Source organism: Macaca mulatta, chromosome 19 (genome assembly GCF_049350105.2).
Source record: "Macaca mulatta isolate MMU2019108-1 chromosome 19, T2T-MMU8v2.0, whole genome shotgun sequence".
NCBI lineage: Eukaryota > Metazoa > Chordata > Mammalia > Primates > Cercopithecidae > Macaca > Macaca mulatta.
Window position 1 is genome coordinate 37,495,958 of NC_133424.1, and position 8,753 is coordinate 37,504,710.

Below are 8,753 nucleotides of genomic sequence, written 5' to 3' on the forward strand. Positions count from 1 at the left end.
TCCAAATATAACTTCCCAAATTCCACGAGAACAGCCTTAGCGAACGGATTCTTGAGGGGAAAGCTATAACTCTGTGAGATGAAGTAACAGAACACTAAGCAGTTTCACAAAAAGCTTCTTTCCTGTTTTCATCTGATGATATTACCTTTTCACCATAGCCCTCCATGGGATTCCAAATATCACTTTGCAAATTCAACAAGAACAGGCTTACCGAAAGGCATCTTTAGGGAAAACTGTAACTCTGTGAGAGGATTTCACAGAACACAAGGAATTTTCCCAAAAAGCTTCTTTCTCTTTGTTATCGGAGGATATTTTCTTTGGCCCTGTAGTCTTCAAAGTGATTCAAAAAATCCGTTCGCAGATTCCACAGTAATAAGGCTAGCAAACAGATCCACGAAATACAGCTGTAACACTGTGAGTGGAAGTCACACATCACAAAGCAGTTTCTCAGAAATCTTCCTTCCAGTTTTTTTTCTGATAATATTTCCTTTTTCAACATAGCACTCTATGGGCTTCAAAATATCACTTTGCAAATTCCACGAGAACAGGCTTAGCGAACGGCTTCTTGAGGGGAAAGCTGAAACTCTGGGAGATGAATTAACAGAACACTAAGCAGTTTCTCAAAAAGCTTCTTTCCAGTTTACATCTGATGATATTTCCTTTTTCACCATAGCCCCGAAAGGGCTTCCAAATATCACTTTCCAAATTCCAGAAGAACACTCTTAGCGAAAGGCTTCTTGAGTTGAAAGCTGTAACTCTGGGAGAGGATTTCAGAGAACACAAAGAAGTTTCTCCGAAAGCTTCTTTCCACTTTTCTTCTGAGGATATTTCCTTTTTCACCACAGCCCTCCATGGGCTTCCAAATATCACTTTGCAAATTCCACAAGAACAGTCTTAGCGAAAGGCTGCTTGAGAACAAAGCTCTAACTCTGTAAGATGATTTCACAGAACACAAAGAAGTTTCTCAGAAAGCTTCTTTCTCTTTGTTATCGGAGGATATTTCCTTTGACCCTATAGACTTCAAAGGGATAAGAAATGTCCGTTCCCAGATCCCACAGAAATAAGTCTAGCAAACAGATCCACGAAATACAGCTGTAACTCTGTGAGTGGAAGTCACACATCACAAAGCAGTTTCTCAGAAAGCTTCTTTCCAGTTTTTCCCTGAGGATATTTTCTTTTTCAACATAGGCCTCTATGGGCTTCCAAATTCCACTTTTCAAATTCCTCAAGAACAGGCTTAGCGAAAGGCTTCTTGAGAGGAAAGTTGTAACTCTTTGAGATGAAGTAACAGAATACTAAGCAGTTTCTCAGAAAGCTTCTTTCCAGTTTACATCTGTGGATATTTCCTTTTTCACCATAGCCCTCCATGGGATTCCAAATATCACTTTGCAAATTCCACAAGAACAGCTTTAGCGAAAGGCTTCTTGAGGGGAAAGCTGTAACTCTTTGAGAGGATATCAGAGAACACAAAGAAGTTTCTCAGTAAGCTTCTTTCCAGTTTTCTTCTGAGGATATTTCCTTTTTCACAACAGCCCTCCATGGGCTCCCAAATATCACTTTGCAAATTCCACAAGAACAGACTTAGCGAAAGGCTACTTGAGGGGAAAGCTGTAACTCTGTGAGAGGATTTCACAGAACACAAAGAAGTGTCTCAGAAAGCTTCTTTCCAGTTTTCATCTGAGGATATTTCCTTTTTCACCATAGCCCTCCATGGGCTTCCAAATATCACTTTGCAAATTCCACAAGAACAGTCTTAGCGAAAGGCTTCTTGTGAGGAAAGCTGTAACTCTGTGAGATGATTTCACAGAACACAAAGAAGTTTCTCAGAAAGCTTCTTTCTCTTTGTTATCGGAGGATATTTCCTTTGTCGCTATAGTCTTCAAAGGGATCTGAAATATCAGTTCTCAGAGTCCACAGAAAGAAGGCTAGCAAACAGATCCACGAAATACAGCTGTAACTCTGTGAGTGGAAGTCACACATAACAGAGCAGTTTCTCAGAAAACTTCTTTCCAGTTTTTCTCTGAGGATATTTTCTTTTTCACCATAGACCTCTATGGGCCTCCAAATATCACTTTGCAAATTCCACAAGAACAGGCTTAGCAAACGGCTTCTTGAAGGGAAAGGTATAACTCTCTGAGATGAATTAACAGAACACTAAATAGTTTCTCAGAAAGCTTCTTTCCAGCTTTCATCTGAGGATATTTCTTTTTCAAAAGAGCCCTCCATGGGCTTCCAAATATCACTTTGCAAATTCCACAAGAACAGTCTTAGGGAAAGGGTTCTTGAGGGGAAAGCTGTAACTCTGTGAGAGGATTTCACAGAACACGAAGAAGTTTCTCAGAAACCTTCTTTCTCTTTGTTATCGGAGGATATTTCCTTTGTCCCTATAGTCTTCAAAGGGATCCGAAATATCCGTTCTCAGATTCCACAGAAATAAGGCTAGTAAACAGATACACAAAATAAAGCTGTAACTCTGTGAGTGGAAGTCACACATCACAGAGCAATTTCTCAGAAAACTTCTTTCCAGTTTTTATCTGAGTATATTTTCTTTTTCACCATAGCCCTGTAAGGGCTTCCAAATATCACTTTGCAAATTCCACAAGTAGAGGCTTAGCAAACGGCTTCTTGATTGGAAAGCTGTAACTCTGTGAGATGAATTAACAGAACACTAAGCAGTTTCTCAGAAAGCTTCTTTCCAGTTTTCATCTGAGGATATTTCCTTTTTCACCATAGCCCTCCATGGGCTTCCAAATATCACTTTGCAAATTCCATAAGAACAGTCTTAGGGAATGGCTTCTTGAGGGGTAAGCTGTAACTCTGTGAGATGATTTCACAGAACACAAAGAAGTTTCTCAGAAAGCTTATTTCTCTTTGTTTTCGGAGGATATTTCCTTTGTCCCACTAGTCTTAAAAGGGATCCAAAATATCCGTTCTCAGATTCCACAGAAATAACGATTGCAAACAGATACACCAAATACAGCTGTAACTCTGTGAGTGGAAGTCACACATCACAAAGCAGTTTCTCAGAAAGCTTCTTTCCAGATTTCATCTGAGGATATTTCCTTTTTCAACGTAGCCCTCTATGGGAATTGAAATATCACTTTGCAAATTCCACAAGAACAGGCTTAGCGAAAGGCTTCTTGACCAAAAGCTGTAACTCGGTGAGATGAATTCACAGAACACAAAGAAGTTTCTGAGAAAGCTTCTTTCTCTTTGTTATCGAAGGATATTTCCATTGGCCCTATAGTCTTCAAAGGGATGCGAAATATCAGTTCTCAGATTCCACAGAAATCGGGCTAGCAAACGGATCCACGAAATGCAGATGTAACTCTGTTAATGGAAGTCACATATGACAAAACAGTTTCTCAGAAAGCTTCTTTCCAGTTTTTCTCTGAGGATATTTTCTTTTTCACCATAGCCCTCTATGGGCTTCCATATATCACTTTGCAAATTCCACAAAACAGGCTTAGCGAACGGCTTCTGAGGGGAAAGCTGTAACTCTGTGAGATGAATTAACAGAACACTAAGAAGTTTCTCAGAAAGCTTCTTTCCAGATTTCATCTGAGGATATTTCCTTTTTCAACGTAGCCCTCTATGGGTATCGAAATATCACTTTGCAAATTCCACAAGATCAGACTTAGCGAAAGGCTTCTTGACCGAAAGCTGTAACTCTGTGAGATGATTTCACAGAACACAAAGAAGTTTCTCAGAAACCTTCTTTACCTTTGTTTCCGGAGGATATTTCCTTTGGCCCTATAAACTTCAAAGGGATCCGAAATATCAGTTCTCAGATTCCACAGAAATCGGGCTAGCAAACAGATCCACGAAATACAGATGTAACTCTGTGAGTGGAAGTCACACATGACAAAGCAGTTTCTCAGAAAGCTTCTTTCCAGTTTTTCTCTGAGGATATTTTCTTTTTCACCATAGCCCTCTATAGGCTTCCAAATATCAGTTTGCAAATTACACAAGAACAGGCTTAGCGAACGGCTTCTTGAGGGAAAAGCTGTAACTCGGTGAGATGAATTGACAGAACACTAAGCAGTTTCTCAGAAAGCTTCTTTCCAGATTTCATCTGTGGATATTTAATTTTTCACCATACCCTCTCTGGGCATCGATATATCACTTTGCAAATTCCACAAGAACTGGCTTATCGAAAGATTCCTTGACCGAAAGCTGTAACTCTGTGAGATGATTTCACAGTACACAAATAAGTGTCTCAGAAAGCTTCTTTCCCTTTGTTATCGGAGGATATTTCCTTTGGCGCTATAGTCTTCAAAGGGATCCGAAATACCAGTTCTTAGATTCCACATCTTCAAAGGTATCCGAAATATCAGTTCTCAGATTCCACAGAAATAAGGCTAGCAAACAGATCGAAGAAATACAGTTGTAACTCTGTGAGTGGAAGTCACATATCACAAAGCAGTTTCTCAGAAAGCTTCTTTCCAGTTTTTCTCTGAGTATATTTTCTTTTTCACCATAGCCCTCTATGGGCTTCCAAATATCACTTTGCAAATTCCATAAGAACAGGCTTAGCGAACGGCTTCTTGAGGGGAAAGCTGTAACTCTGTGAGATGAATTTACAGAACACTAAACAGTTTCTCAGAAAGCTTCTTTCCAGATTTCATCTGAGGATATTTCCTTTTACACACACCGTAGCCCTCTATGGGCATCGAAATATCACTTTCCAAATTCCACAAGAACAGGCTTAGCGAAAGGCTTCTTGAGTGGAAAGCTGTAACTCTGTGAGATGATTTCAAAGAACACAAAGAATTTTAGCAGAAAGCTTCTTTCCCTTTGTTCCCGCAGATATTTCCTTTGGCCCTATAGTCTTCAAAGGGATTGGAAATATCAGTTCTCAGATTCCACAGAAATCAGGCTAGCAAACAGATCCACGAAATACAGATGTAACTCTGTGAGTGGAAGTCACACATGACAAAGCAGTTTCTAGAAATCTTCTTTCCAGTTTTATCTGAGGATATTTTCTTTTTCACCATAGCCCTCCAAGGGCTTCCAAATATCACTTTACAAATTACACAAGACCAGGCTTAGCGAACGGCTTCTTGAGGAGAAAGCTGTAACTCTGTGAGATGAATTAACAGAACACTAAGCAGTTTATCAGAAAGTTTCTTTCCAGATTTCATCTGAGGATAGTTCCTTTTTCACCGTAGCGCTCTATGGACATCGAAATATCACTTTGCAAATTCCACAAGATCAGGTTTAGCGAAAGGCTTCTTGAGGGGAAAGCTGTAAGTCTGTGAGATGATTTCACAGAACACAAAGAAGTTTCTCAGAAACCTTCTTTCTCATTGTTATCGGAGGATATTCCCTTTGTCCCTATAGTCTTCAAAGGGATCCGAAATATCAGTTATCAGATTCCACAGTAATAAGGCTAGCAAACAGATTCACGAAATACAGATGTAACTCTGTGAGTGGAAGTCACACATCACAAAGCAGTTTCTCAGAAAGCTTCTTTCCAGTTTTTCTCTGAGGATATTTTCTTTTTCACCATTGCCCTCTGTAGGTTTCCAAATATCACTTTGCAAATTACACAAAAACAGGCTTAGCGAACGGCTTCTTGAGGGAAAAGCTGTAACTCGGTGAGATGAATTGACAGAACACTAAGCAGTTTCTCAGAAAGCTTCTTTCCAGATTTCATCTGTGGATATTAAATTTTTCACCATAGCCCTCTCTGGGCATCGAGATATCACTTTGCAAATTCCACAAGAACCGGCTTATTGAAAGATTCCTTGACCGAAAGCTGTAACTCTGTGAGATGATTTCACAGAACACAAATAAGTGTCTCCGAAAGCTTCTTTCCCTTTGTTATCGGAGGATATTTCCTTTGGCGCTATAATCTTCAAAGGGATCCGAAATATCAGTTCTTAGATTCCACATCTTCAAAGGTATCCGAAATATCAGTTCTCAGATTCCACAGAAATAAAGCTAGCAAACAGATCCAAGAAATACAGATGTAACTCTGTGAGTGGAAGTCACACATCACAAAGCAGTTTCTCAGAAAGCTTCTTTCCAGTTTTTCTCTGAGTATATTTTCTTTTTCACCATAGCCCTCTATGGGCTTCCAAATATCACTTTGCAAATTCCATAAGAACAGGCTTAGCGAACGGCTTCTTGAGGGGAAAGCTGTAACTCTGTGAGATGAATTTACAGAACACTAAACAGTTTCTCAGAAAGCTTCTTTCCAGATTTCATCTGAGGATATTTCCTTTTACACCATAGCCCTCTATGGGCATCGAAATAACACTTTCCAAATTCCACAAGAACAGGCTTAGCGAAAGACTTCTTGAGTGGTAAGCTGTAACTCTGTGAGATGATTTCAAAGAACACAAAGAATTTTAGCAGAAAGCTTCTTTCCCTTTGTTACCGCAGGATATTTCCTTCGGCCCTATAGTCTTCAAAGGGATTGGAAATATCAGTTCTCAGATTCCACAGAAATCAGGCTAGCAAACAGATCCACGAAATACAGATGTAACTCTGTGAGTGGAAGTCACACATGACAAAGCAGTTTCTCAGAAATCTTCTTTCCAGTTTTATCTGAGGATATTTTCTTTTTCACCATAGCCCTCTAAGGGCTTCCAAATATCACTTTACAAAATCCACAAGACCAGGCTTAGCGAACGGCTTCTTGAGGAGAAAGCTGTAACTCTGTGAGATGAATTAACAGAACACTAAGCAGTTTATCAGAAAGTTTCTTTCTAGATTTCATCTGAGGATAGTTCCTTTTTCACCGTACGGCTCTATGGGCATCGACATATCACTTTGCAAATTCCACAAGATCAGGCTTAGCGAAAGGCTTCTTGAGGGGAAAGCTGTAACTCTGTGAGATGATTTCACAGAACACAAAGAAGTTTCTAAGAAAGCTTCTTTCTCTTTTTTATCGGAGGATATTTCCTTTGTCGTTATAGTCTTCAAAGGGATCTGAAATATCAGTTCTCAGACTCCACAGAGAAAGGCTAGCAAACAGATCCACGAAATACAGCTGTAACTCTGTGAGTGGAAGTCACACATAACAGAGCAGTTTCTCAGAAAATTCTTTCCAGTTTTTCTCTGAGGATATTTTCTTTTTCACCGTAGACCTCTATGGGCCTCCAAATATCACTTTGCAAATTCCACAAGAACAGGCTTAGCAAACGGCTTCTTGAGGGGAAAGGTATAACTCTCTGAGATGAATTAACAGAACACTAAACAGTTTCTCAGAAAGCTTCTTTCCAGCTTTCATCTGAGGATATTTCTTTTTCAAAATAGCCCTCCATGGGCTTCCAAATATCACTTTGCAAATTCTACAAAAACAGTCTTAGGGAAAGGGTTCTTGAGGGGAAAGCTGTAACTCTGTGAGAGGATTTCACAGAACACGAAGAAGTTTCTCAGAAAGCTTCTTTCTCTTTGTTATCAGAGGATATTCCCTTTGTCCCTTTAGTCTTCAAAGGGATCCGAAATATCAGTTACCAGATTCCACAGAAATCAGGCTAGCAAACAGATCCACGAAATACAGATGTAACTCTGTGAGTGGAAGTCACACATGACAAAGCAGTTTCTCATAAAGCTTCTTTCCGGTTTTTCTCTGAGGATATTTTCTTTTTCACCATTGCCCTCTGTAGGCTTCCAAATATCACTTTGCAAATTACACAAAAACAGGCTTAGCGAACGGCTTCTTGAGGGAAAAGCTGTAACTCGGTGAGATGAATTGACAGAACACTAAGCAGTTTCTCAGAAAGCTTCTTTCCAGATTTCATCTGTGGATATTAAATTTTTCACCATAGCCCTCTCTGGGCATCGAGATATCACTTTGCAAATTCCACAAGAACCGGCTTATCGAAAGATTCCTTGACCGAAAGCTGTAACTCTGTGAGATGATTTCACAGAACACAAATAAGTGTCTCAGAAAGCTTCTTTCCCTTTGTTATCGGAGGATATTTCCTTTGGCGCTATAGTCTTCAAAGGGATCCGAAATATCAGTTCTTAGATTCCACATCTTCAAAGGTATCCGAAATATCAGTTCTCAGATTCCACAGAAATAAGGCTAGCAAACAGATCCAAGAAATACAGATGTAACTGTGTGAGTGGAAGTCTCACATCACAAAGCAGTTTCTCAGAAAGCTTCTTTCCAGTTTTTCTCTGAGTATATTTTCTTTTTCACCATAGCCCTCTATGGGCTTCCAAATATCACTTTGCAAATTCCATAAGAACAGGCTTAGCGAACGGCTTCTTGAGGGGAAAGCTGTAACTCTGTGAGATGAATTTACAGAACACTAAACAGTTTCTCAGAAAGTTTCTTTCCAGATTTCATCTGAGAATATTTCCTTTTACACACACCGTAGCCCTCTATGGGCATCGAAATATCACTTTCCAAATTCCACAAGAACAGGCTTAGCGAAAGGCTTCTTGAGTGGAAAGCTGTAACTCTGTGAGATGATTTCAAAGAACACAAAGAATTTTAGCAGAAAGCTTCTTTCCCTTTGTTACCGCAGGATATTTCCTTTGGCCCTATAGTCTTCAAAGGGATTGGAAATATCAGTTCTCAGATTCCACAGAAATAATACTAGCAAACAGCTCCAGGAAATATAGCTGTAACTCAGTGAGCGGAAGTCACACATCACAAAGCAGTTTAACAGAAAGCTTCTTTTCAGTTTTTACCTGAGGATATTTTCTTTTTCACCATAGACCTCTAGGGGCTTCCAAATGTCACTTTGCAAATCCACAAGAACAGTCTTAGCGAAAGGCTTTTGGAGAGG

General features: G+C 39.6%; 1 pseudogene; it reads right to left on the reverse strand.

Moving 5' to 3' along the window:
• Window positions 1-207: 207 nt before the first annotated feature.
• Window positions 208-4,115, reverse strand: LOC144337084 (uncharacterized; annotated as a pseudogene).
• Window positions 4,116-8,753: the final 4,638 nt, after the last annotated feature.